Genomic DNA, 10,536 nt, shown 5'->3' with positions numbered 1-10,536 from the left:
GTGTCCCAGTAGATAGAGTACCAGACCTGGAGTCAGGAATACTTATACGTTCAAATCTGGCCCCAGACACTTACTAGCTGTATAACCCTGGACAAATCACTTAATCCTGTTTGCCTCAGTTTACATATCTGTAAAATGAGCTGGAAAAGGAAATGGCAAACCACTTCAGTATCTTTGCCAAGAAAATCCCAAATGGGGTCATGAAGAATTGGACACAACAGAGGGATAAGGCACAAACAGATAAGTCCATTGAGAGAGTTGCAGGGGCAGCGAGGTGGCGCAGTGGATAGAGCGCCGGCCCTGGAGTCAGGAGTACCTGAGTTCAAATCTGGCCTCAGACACTTGACACTAGCTGTGTGACCCTAAGCAAGTCACTTAACCCCAACTGCCTCACCAAAGAGAGAGAGAAATGCAAAACAAAGCCCTACCAGAAGTCTAAGGAAAAGGGTTGTGACCAACTGTGCTATCAAAAAAGGCTTCAAGGAGGAAGCTGAATAATGGATAGGAATCTGGTAAGCCATACTGAGTAAATGAATGAATGAATGAAAAAAAAAATTTAAGCATTTACTGCGTGCCGAGCATATGCTTATTGTTTGGGGCATAAATTCAATAGACTGCACTGACACATATGGGGAGCGGTGACCAAGGTCAGTGTTTCCATGTGGAAAGCCACAGGGATGGAGACCTGAGTCATAGTGGGGCTGACTGATATATGCTTTCCAGGAGCAGTGGCAGTATTGATTTGATGGTTCTGGAGTTAGAAAGGGGGTTGGGAGGGCAGAACATGATAAAAACTGTTAAAATAAAAACCTCCTGTGAACTGTCAAAATGGAAGAAACCCTAGGTCCAAAAGGGGAACCTGGAATGAATCTGAGTCTGATCACAACTTGCAAAGATTATGAACACATTCATTGCCTGAGAAGGAGCTTGCAAGCTGGAGCAGTGAGGCGAGGTTCACATTTGCTCAAAGGGGAGTTGGTAAGGTGAGGTATTTATACAAGTCAGGCAGGAAATGGGGTCTAGGAAGAAGATATCTATAAATACAATAAAGCAGAAAACAGAATGTTTGCTGCTGTTAAGATCAGTCAGGAACCAAGATGTTTGCTTTTCTCTCTAAGCTGGTCAAGGCTGCTTTTAGCAGTTGCAGGTATCTCTAAGTTCAGCTAAAGTTTACTTTGCAAAGGATCACTGGTATGTCAAGCAGCCCTGGGCATCAGAAGTCCTCCTGATTGGCTAGTTGTTGTTCTACTCCATTGTCTGTTTCCCCTCTGAAAAAGGGAACCTCTAGCATATTTAATTGCTTAGTACAAGCATTACAGAGCCCATGTTCACAGAAGATACCCAAAGTAGAATATGAATCATAACTGGGGCCAGGAGGTGTGGTAGGGAGTATGATTAACTCCCCTGTCAGAGTAGTCTAGGACTAAGCTACCAGGGCAAGGGCTCCAGAGCTTGGGGTAGGGAAGAATGACTGAGGGGTAGGTCCTTTGTCTAGATTTCCCAAGGCTGGGGGTGGTCTGGGAGTAAGAGTGATATAATTATTAGAATAGGTCCACCTCTCATTGTAATATTCATCTCATTAATTGTTAACCAATCATAATTGATTGTATCCTGTCAGGAACACCCACTTTTGAAGAGTATATCATCACCAGAAGGCCACCATGATCTGTCTTTGATTTAGAGAGAAGGCCAAATGACCATCCTTTTACTAATTGTTTGCTAGCCATAATTAATAAAATGATCAATTACCCAGAAATTATATCTCTTGAACTTTGTATATGTTACATACCAATATAAGTTCCAAAATGGGTATGTGACCTAGATTTAAAAGGTCACATTATCAACAAATTAGAAGAACAAAAAAGAAATTACCTTTCAGATTTACAGATGAAGGAAGAGTTCATGACCAAACAAGGGATAGGAGGGATGACAAAAGATAAAACGGAAATTTTTCATTACATAAAACATATTTTTACACAAATACAATATAGCTAAGATTAGAAGGAAAACAGTTAAATGGGAGAAATTTTTGTAGGAAGTTTCTTGGATAAAGGTCTAATTTCCAAGATATAGAAGGAACTAATTCAAATAAAGGAATAAGAGCCATTCCCCAACTGATCAGATGATATGAAAAGTTTTTTTTCAGAGGAAGAAATCCAAGCTCCAGATAGTCATATGGAAAAAATGGTCCAAATCACTAATAATTAGGGAAATACAAATTAAAACAACTTCGAGGTTCTGTTGCATAGCCATCAAATTGTCAAAGTTGACAAAAAGAGGAAAATGATAAATACTGGAGGGGCTATGGGTAAATAGACACATTGATGCACTATTGGGAGAGCTATGAATTGGTCTAGACTCTAGACATTCTGAACAACAATCTGCAACCAAGTAGTCACTTAACGGTGCATAGACTTTCACCCCTGGATACCACTACTAGGCCTATACTCAAAGGAGATCAAACAACAAGGAAAAGGCCCTATAATGACAAAAATGTTTACAGTAGCTCTCTTTGTAGTGGTAAAGAACTAGAAACTATGCGAGTGCCCATCAATTGGGGAATGACTGAAAAAATTTGGTATATGAATGAAACAGAATGCTGTTGTGCCTTCCAAAATGGTGGAAGGTATGGTTTCAGGAAAATCTGGGAAGACTTGAATGAACTAATGTAGAATAAAGTCAACAGAACCAGGAGAACAATTTTTGTTTATATGTAAATATAACATTAATAACAATAAGTTAATATCAACATTGTAAAAATGAACAATTCTGAAGGACTAAATACCAGATCAATATAGTGATCAACTGTGATTCCAGAGGAATTATGATAAAGAGGGCTACCCATTTTGTAACAGGGAGGTGATATATGCAGAATGAGAAACACATTTTTGGACAGGATCAACACGTGAATTTGTTTTGCTTGACTATGCTTAATTGTGCATTAAAAAGTTTTGTGCTCTTTTGGTGGGGGGAGGGGAGGAAGGAGTAGGAGGAAGTAAAAAATGTTTGATAATTGAATAAAATTTTTAATGAAATAAATTATGTTATTCTTGGCTTTAGAGAAATGTTTTTTGATGATAAGTTCTTTTTATTCCTATGCTTTTAATTAAACAAATGTTGTATTTGATTAAGGACCTTTTCATAACACTATGGGATCATAGACTGATGGAAGGTGGAAGGACCTTTAGAAGGCATCTAGTGCAACTCCTTCATCTTACAGATGAGGAAACTGAGACTCAGGGGTTGAAGGATTTACCTAGCCAACAGGGATCAAAGGAGAGATTCAAACCAGGTATTCCTAACTCCAAGACCAATAGCCTATCCATTATACTGTGCTGCCACTCATTTATTTTCTTCACTTATAGACATAACTTTGTGTTTTTTATTACTGATTTATTATGCTAATTATTTTCCTAAAGATTGAACCATCCATGCATTCGTAATATTAATATAACTTGATCATAATGAATACTCTGTAGGCTATATTTCTGTAATCCCCTAGCCGATATTTAATTTAATATTTTACATTAATATTCCTTGGCAATATTGGTCTAAATTTCCTGTCTCTGCTTTATATTTCCCTGGTTTAGAAATCAGGATAATGATCTCACACAAAAAATTTGGTAATGTGCCTTCTTTTGCCATTTATTTATCTCGCAGAAAGATTTTGGTTGTGTGTTTTCTTTTGCTATTTTTGAAAGGTTTATGTAGCATAGGAATTATTTGTTCATTAAATGTTATTTAAAATTAATTTAGACATCTGCCTGGACATAGAATTTTTTCCCATGGGAGTTCAATAGAAACTTGTTTGATTTTTCTTCCTGATATTGAATTATATAGGATATTTATTTTCTAGTTGTTATTTTATGTATCTTACATTTTTTGAGACAATCATTCATTTTGCTTGGGTTTTCAGGTTTGTTGGCATGTAATTTGGCACAGTAATTTTTAATAATTTATTTACTTTTCATTTGTTGTGAATTCCCCCATTTCATCTTTGATTTTGTTGATTTGGTTTTGTTCTCTCTTTTTAAAAATCTAATTAGTTAATTGTATATCAAGTTAGTAGTTTTTAAAAAATAGCATTTTTGTTTATTAATTCAATCATCTAAAATTTTTACTCCTTATGTTGCCTTTAGTTTTCAAAGACTTCTCTTTTTTTTATTTTTTTGAGATTATATTTATGCTGCTTTTCTAGGTTTTTAAAAACTGCACACTTCATTTATCTCTTTGTATTTTGTTAACATAAGTGTTCAAGGATATAAATTGTCTTATAAAGACTCTTAATGAATGAAATGAAATGAATGAAAAAGCATTGAATGCTTATTATGTGCTAAGTACCGGATACAAATTAAAAAAGAGATAAAATAACTACCCTCAAAGACAACAAGACAAAACATGCACAGGAATGACGGCTAGCCTCCATCACTCAAGTATTGACATTGGAATATTTTAGTTTGGAAAGTGTCTGGGATGTGAGTTGAATTATAAAGGAATAAATGTCCATACCCTTTCTAATAGCAATGGTAGAATTGAGTTAATATATAGTTCCAGGATTGGAAAGTAGAGGTGGAGATGGAGAAAGGAAGGGCAAAAGGTATGTTCCCATCTGTCAGTAGGTGGGAAGAAGATGACTAGGAAATAAAGTAAAGCGTGGTTGGGACTACCTAAATATGGTGAACTACATCAAGCATTCATTAATCAATACAGGAGGGCACCTAAAATTAGAGATTTAGTTGCATCCCACATTATTTTGGTATGTTATTTCATTATTATAACTCTTTGTGGTATTTTTGACAGTTTATATGATTTGGTATTTATTTTAACCCACTGATTAAGATGTCATCTTTAGGTTCTATTTAGGTCTCTAACTTTTGTTCATATTTCCTTTCATGGCTATAATTTTTATTGTGTTACAATCTGTAACAGCAGTATTTAAGAGTTCCATTTCTCAGCATTTATGTGTTATTTTTGCCCTAGTTCATGATCAATTTTTTTAAGTCCCATAGGAGTCTAAGAATGTGCATATTCTCTAAGATTCCCATTCAGAAGTATTCATAGGTTTGTCAAATCTAGTCCTTCCAAAATTTTATTCAAATGTATAATTTCCTTCTTGTTTGTTTTTCTATTGTATTTGTCCGATTCAGACAAAATAACATTAAAATTGCTTTTAATTAGTGATTTGCTATCTAGTCAGCTAGGTGATAGAGTGGATCAGGTATTGACTATGGAGTTAGAAAGACCTGAGGTCAAATTTTGCTTCTAACACTTGCTTGTAATCCTGGGCAAGTCAGGTTGTTCAGCCTGTTTCCTTACCTGTAACAGGGGTATATAGCACCTGCTTCACAGAGCTGTTGTAAAATGGGTAATGGCACCTGCTTCACAAGGTTGTTATCGGATCAAATGAGATAATACATGTATGGTACTTTGTAAACTTTAAAGTGCTATGCTAATTCTATTATAATTATCTAATAATTTAAAACTTTTCACTTAGCTTTTTTTTTTTTTAGGAATTAGTTTACTATGCCATTTAGTGCATAATATTTAGCAATGTTTTATTATTTATTATGCTTTTATTAATAATGATTTCCCTCTTCTTGCTCTTAGTAGTGTCTGTGTTTTCTATTGCCTTATCTTCAATAACGATTACAACTCCTGCTTTTGGAGATTCAAGGAAAGCAAATGCATTCCAGCCCTTCACTTTGAATCAAAATAAATCCTCATGTTCTACATCTGTTTCTTATAAGCAGCAAGTTAGTGAATTTTGTTTTCTAATCCATTTTGCAATTAGTTTTCTTTTTATTGGGGGATTCAGCAAACTCAGTTCAATCAATTGAATTAACATTCAAATTTGTAAGTGTAAGGTTTAACTTTCCCTCTATCACATTCTGTAATATTAGTTGTTTTTTGTTTTTCTATTCTATTAAAGGAGATAAGGAAGCCAAAATACAAACTCCACTGTTTGGCATTTAAAACCCTTCAAAAAATGTCTCTTAGCTTAGTTTTCCAGACATTGCACATTATGCAACCTCAAACATTCTACATTTTAGTCAAACTGTTTTACTTGTCATTGCTCAGACAGGACACCCTATCATCCACCTCGCTGCCTTTGAACAAGCTACCTCTCCTATCTATAATGTTCTCCCTCTTTACCCAGGCCTCTTGGAATCTCCAGCTTCCTTCAAAGCTCAAGTAAGATGTCAGCTCCTATGTGAGGCCTTTCCTCGTGCCTCATTTGTTAATTCTCTTCCTCCCTACACTTTATCAGCATACATGTTGTATCTTCCCCCTCATCCTGAATGGAGCATAAGCTCCTTGCAGACAGGGAATATTTAGTTTTTAATCTTTGTGTCTCCTGCACCTACTGCAGTGCATGACACACAGTAGGTGTTTGATAAACATTTGCTGGATTGAATTGAATTGGTTTATAATGATAAGCTCTCCCAGTTTTGACTTTTAACATTTATTTTTGTTGTTTCTCATTTTTCTATTTCTGCATTTTTTGGTTGTCGTTCTGGAACATTGCCTTTCTCAAGGAGCCAATTGCCTCAAGATTTTCTTTCCTATGTTACCAATTCTATTGTTTATTTTCTTGATTTTTTTCCCCTCAGCAATCTTATTTCCAGTCTTATAGGTGTCTAATTGTCCTTTTTATCTCTTATTGTGATTCTAAACCACACTGCAAATTCTTGCAATGTGTCTATTCACTCTTCTTCAGCTGTAGGAATTTCCATTGCGGCCCTATTCTTACTTTTTACAGATTTCTCTTCAATTTATCTTACTCTTAGTATTTATTCATTTTGAAAGCTCTTTTTTGTTCACTCATTTCCTTATTCTCCCTGTGGTTTTCCTTTGAAGATTTCTTTTCTTTTCTTCTTCCTCCCCTCCAACCCCACTCCTTTCTGGTATTTTTTTTTTTTTGGTTTTTGTTTGTTTTTTTTAATTTGGTGCATTTGTCTTAGTTACAACTTTTTACTTACTATCTTGAACCAATCTTCTCAGTAAAATATGGGAATAGTTCATCTATTCCAAATGGGAAGAGGAGAATGTAGCTGGAAGTAAAAGAAAAGAAGGAAAAGGGTTAGAAGAGTTACCATGTACATGAAATACAGAACCACTACAGATGGAATTTTCAAACCCTAATGAAGACTTGCTGAAGTTATGTATTGTTAGTCTGTATGATACAATTTAATGACTTTTTTCCTTGCCTAATTTTGTGGCTTTCTCTACTAACATCCAGAAGACCTGGGGCACAAAGGGAGAAATGGGATGGTGGGATTTACCCAGAAGATTTAGAGATCAGTAATGGAATAAGGGGGGAAGCCAAAGCTAGGGGAATAGATAACAAAATTGGAACTCAAAATAAGGGGTTGAGGAGGTTGAATAATTAAAATGGTGAGCCATAGGGTAAAGGTGAAGGTCAATGAAGGCAGAGCAGGGTAGATAGTACTAAGAGAATAGGTATGGGTCAAAGGACTAGAGACCCTGATATGAGTTGACAGGAGATTAGTATAAGAGTGGGAGAGGTGTAATGCTAGGACATTTTAGAGTTTTAAAGAATTTTGAAGTTTCAGATCCTGCAGGGGATAAAATTCTAAGAGATAGGGAAGTTTAAGGGATAACGATGCCATTGTGTAGCTCAAGTAGGATAGAGAAGGAGGTCATTATAATTTAGGAGTTTGGGTCAAAGAATGTGAAAGCAGTTTTCAGAGGAAGAAATCCAAGTTATCAATCGCCATGTGAAAAATGCTCTAAATCACTAATAATTAAAGAAATGGTTTCACCCCACACTCAATCAGACAGGCAAAGTTGACAAAAAAAAGAAAAATGACAAGTACTGGAGACACTATGAAGAAACAGGTATGTTAATGTATTATTAGTTGAACTGTGATCTGGTCCAGCTAGTCTAGAAAGCAACTTGGAACTATGCAGTGAAAACAAACTGTGCACATCCTTTGTCCCAGAAATACCACTATTAAATCTATACCCCCAAAGAGAACAGAGAAAGAGGAAAATGAGCCATTTGTACAAAAATATTTATAGCTGTTCTTTTTGTGACAGCAAAGAACTGAAAACTGAGAGGGTGACCACAAACTGGAGAGTTGCAAACAAGTTATGACATGTGAATAGAATAGAACACTATTTTGCCAGAAGACATGATAAAGGGGACGGTTTCAGGAAAACCGGGGAAAACTTGTAGGAACTGAGGCAAAGTGAAGTGAGCAGAACCTAGGGAACAGTTTATACAATAGTAAGGCCACTGTGAAAACAAGCAACTTTTGAAACACTTAGAAATTGTGATGAACACAATGACCGATCACAGTTCTGGAGGATTCATGACGAAACTGACAGAGCAGTGATGGACTCACAGTGCAGACTGAGACTTTTTTTTTACATGATTAATGTGGGAATTCATTTTACTTGACTATACATGTTTGTAACAGGTTTTGTTTCTCCTGCTTTCTCAGTAGAAGGGGGGAGGTTGAAGAAATGAATGAGAAAGAGGATGAAAACTGAAATATAATGAAATTGAATTTTTAAAAAGATTAGGAATTTGAGGGGCAGCTAGTTGGTGCACCGGCCCTGAAGTCAGGAGGACCCGAGTTCAAATCTGACCTCAGACGAAACACTTGACACTTACTAGCTGTGTGACCGTGGGCAAGTCACTTAACACCAATTGCCTAAAAATTAAAAAAAAAAAAGGATTAGGAATTTGAGCAAATGGGCGTTCAGGTCATTTGAGAGGTCATCAACATAAACAGTGAAATCTCTAAAGATGATGTTAGAGTAATGGGTTCAGAGAAAGATCATGAGCCTAACTAAATTCATTGAGAAAGATGATTGTAGATTGAGTAGATAGCACTAAGTCTACAAAGAGAGTGGATGAAAGAAAGAAAGAGACAGAAAGAAAGGAAAGAAGGAAGGAGGGAAGGACATTGAAGGATGGCTCTAGAATAAATGGCTGCAACAGGACAATGTGGAACAGAATGTGTCTGTCCCTCCTGTATGCCAGAGTGGGGATGAATAATGTTAGAAGGAATAGCTACCAGTGGAGAGGGTAGCAAGGGATGTGGTTTCCTCAAGGGAAAGCCAGGTTCGTTTGGGTTCCCAACTAGTTAAGACTTATCACCTTCTCTATCTCATTCCCTGAAGCCATTCCCAGGTTCTGAATCCAACTGGGATGCAAAGCACTGAATCTCTTAAAAACCAGACTCCTCCCATCCCAGCACCTCCCAACACAGTGGGAACTGGGAAAATAATGGTTGTCATGGGGGAGGAGTGATGACAGACCTGACCTGTCTGGGGACTAGAGTAGTTAAACTTCAGACTCATGTGTCCAGTTCAAATTTCTTGTGGGGTTTTCTAGATTCTTCTCTTGGATTTTAGGAGAAAGTGCTAGTTTCTTAGGAAAGACTCAGGCCCTATCTCCAGAATACCCTAGAAACAATGCATAGACAAAGCGGCTTAGATGATGTAGTTTGGCAAGAGAGGTGTTTAAAACTTTCTGTTCTTTTTTTTTCTCCTTCCTTTGGGAGGCTGGGGTAGAGGGCAGAGTTGAAGTTAATGTAGAGGTTGGGGAAAGATCCAAGAAGTCTGTACAAAAGGAGTAGCCTAAGAAAAAGACTTCAAAAGAGAAATATAGAATGGATATATAAAGAAAGGAGAGAAAGACATGCAGGGTAAACAGCTCTGGAAGCTTTGGGCAAAGAAGAGGGATTATTCTTTGGTTCTCTGTGACTCATCCTTTAATTCTCCAGTCAGGCTCCCTCTCACAACCACCAAACCCATAAGCTTTGGTAAGAGGTTAAAAATAATGAGTTTTGCCTCATTTTCTCAAGAAATGCCACAAAGCACATCAGGTGTTTGTGGCAAAGACACTGGAGTGGTTTGCCATTTTCTTCTCCAGCTCATTTTACTGGTAAGGAAACTGAAGCAAACAGGGTTAAGTGACTTGCCCAAGATCACATAGCTATTAAGTGTCTGAGGCCAGATTTGAACTCAGGAAAATGAGTCTTCCTGATTCTAGTCAACAAAGAAGGCTGAAAAGGAGAATTAAAAGATGCAGGCAAACCATAAGGGTATGATGTCATGTGAACTAGTAAGGTAAGGATATCAAGAAAGAGAAAATTATCAGGACTGTCAAATACTTGAAAGTGGTCAAGAAGGATAAGGACTGGAAAAAAGCTCATTGGATTTGGTGGTATGAACCTAGGCACTCTCTATCCTGGGTCCTCACTGCTCCCCTACTTACAAGTGGCTCAGTTCTGTCATGGAAGATGCTTTTCTATATCATACTTTTCTAAACCTCTCCATTAACATTTTACTTGAGGATGATCAATCATTGTGAAATATAAACCTGAGCCAATGCTTAGACTTGGCTTTTAATAGGGAAAGAACCAGGACTGAAAGATAGAGAGGGGAGGTCTACACAGAGATAGACAGACAGGAAGCAATGAGAGACATAATTTAGGGAATAACCCAAGATTGAATCCAGTCTGTATAAATCCTGGCTTTATTTCTAGACTACAGCTTACA

Source organism: Phascolarctos cinereus, unplaced genomic scaffold (assembly GCF_003287225.1).
Source record: "Phascolarctos cinereus isolate Bilbo 61053 unplaced genomic scaffold, phaCin_HiC Scaffold_5;HRSCAF=322, whole genome shotgun sequence".
Lineage (NCBI taxonomy): Eukaryota > Metazoa > Chordata > Mammalia > Diprotodontia > Phascolarctidae > Phascolarctos > Phascolarctos cinereus.
Note: the sequence above shows the minus strand (reverse complement) of the source record.